Source organism: Fundulus heteroclitus, unplaced genomic scaffold (assembly GCF_011125445.2).
Source record: "Fundulus heteroclitus isolate FHET01 unplaced genomic scaffold, MU-UCD_Fhet_4.1 scaffold_745, whole genome shotgun sequence".
Lineage (NCBI taxonomy): Eukaryota > Metazoa > Chordata > Actinopteri > Cyprinodontiformes > Fundulidae > Fundulus > Fundulus heteroclitus.
The window spans coordinates 38,392-40,214 of NW_023397192.1; the positions used below are offsets into that span (position 1 = coordinate 38,392).

A 1,823-nucleotide genomic window follows, 5' to 3' on the forward strand; every position below is an offset into this window, starting at 1 on the left:
CAGCAGTTACTGCACAAATAAATAATACAATGGCTTACCGCGAGCGAGCTATTTTTAGAAACGTAACGTCACGATGACGTCACATCACGTGGTACGCAGTAGGACAAGCTTGCATAGTCCGCCGCTGTTTCGCTGTAAAAGAGACGTGCGTTACCCTTGGTTTTACTCGGTAAACGACTGCTTTTTCCAAATCTAAAACCATGGTTTTTAAACGTTGTTGCTATGGAACGTGCAACAGCGACTCGAGGTACGCTGATCGGCCGCATATGAAGGATGTTTTCTTCAAGACTGGTGTAATCCAGGCAAAGCTTTGGAAAAACAAACTTGTAATCTTCCTTTTAAGAATAATCAATACTACCCTGCTCTGACATCACATTGTCATGTGACTGTGGAGAGCCAATGAAGAGACTATATAAGCAGGAAGTATTGGTTGCCAGGAAAGGCTAGGGAGGAGGAGCTTGGAAAAGTTTGTTGGAGGTATGTTCAAGTTGCTCACTTGCTCATTTTACAAAGTCTGTCAAAAGTTCTGTTCTAAATATCTGTCATCAGGTTATAGGAGCCACCTACTGGGGCCTGATTGGGCAAGTAGCAGGGTTTTTATTGTAAAACCACAGAATTGGTAAGTGTGCCAACATTAGCTTGGCAGCTCATTCATTTCCTCATTCACTTCCATGTGGTAGCCTAGCCGTTTCTTTAAATATCTTTATTGTAAAGGAATTTGTATTATTTCCCAATGTTTGATTTGTATGAATAGCATGTACTACTATTTATTGGAAATTCATTTTATTATACTATGGATTAATAATGAATGTAAACTAGGCATTATTGATAAGGAAATTTATTGTTTGAACTAATTGTACAATGTTTGATTGCTATCTGATGAATTAATTGTAATACCATTTTGTACTGTGATGGTTATGAGGGATGTGCACATGAATTTATACTGGTCCTGTCTTTATATAGGCCAGGTGTTGATGGCGAGCTGGGAACCTATTAAGGAAAGAAAGACTGAAGGTCATTTCAGCCCAGAACTCATTTGATGAGTATCACCTGCTCTGATTGGGCTGGTAGGAGGCTTCATAGCCTATCCTTCAAATCACTGTCCTGTTTTGAGTTCAACCTACTGCCCACAGTCTTTTCTTCATTAACCCTCCCCTCCGTTGAATCTGTTGGACTTTTGTCTGCTGGGCCGTTGAACGGGATAGTGCATGTAGCATACACTGCTGCTGGGACTTGGATTTCTCTGGACCTTTTTGAAGAATCTGCAGAAGTCTTATGGGATTTGAACTGATGAACTGATTATTTGAATGGCCATTGTTTTGATATCTGTCTGTCTGTTGTTCTTGTTTTTTTCTGCACATAATATGGTACCAACAAAACTCTACTTCTGGTGTTCAGTGTCTTACTCTGCTCCCAGAGTCCACCTTTGAGAATCTTCTGTTCTAGCCCTAAGATTAAGTAAAGCACAGGTAACATAACTTGGCGAGCTAGCCAGGAGCGGAGAGAAGAGCTAGAATATTCTATTTGTTTTTTTTTTTTTTTTTTGTGGTCATATAATTGTGTAGTTGTGGGGAAAATGGAGATATTTGAGAAACTTGGCATTAAGATCCCTAATGCAGTGTTAGTACAGGGTGCGACAAAGACAGAAACAGATGAAGAGGTCATTGATTTTCTAAAGCAGTATGGTTCTATTTCAAAGTTTGAACTTCTGGCTGAACCAGAATTAGGTTTTCATCACTCAATGGTGGTAGAATATAGCTCTGGTACTGCATTGGAGGCATTGCGTCCACTTTTGCCCTATACACATCTATGTGGCAAAGTCG

At 40.0% G+C, this 1,823-nt stretch overlaps 1 long non-coding RNA gene across 1 annotated transcript; it reads left to right on the forward strand.

Annotated features, from left to right (window-relative positions):
- Positions 1-297: 297 nt before the first annotated feature.
- LOC118561862 lies at positions 298-1,351 on the forward strand. The gene is made up of 3 exons (XR_004930316.1): positions 298-477; positions 550-619; positions 964-1,351. It is a non-coding gene; the product is annotated as an uncharacterized LOC118561862 (long non-coding RNA).
- The last annotated feature ends 472 nt before the right edge of the window (positions 1,352-1,823 follow it).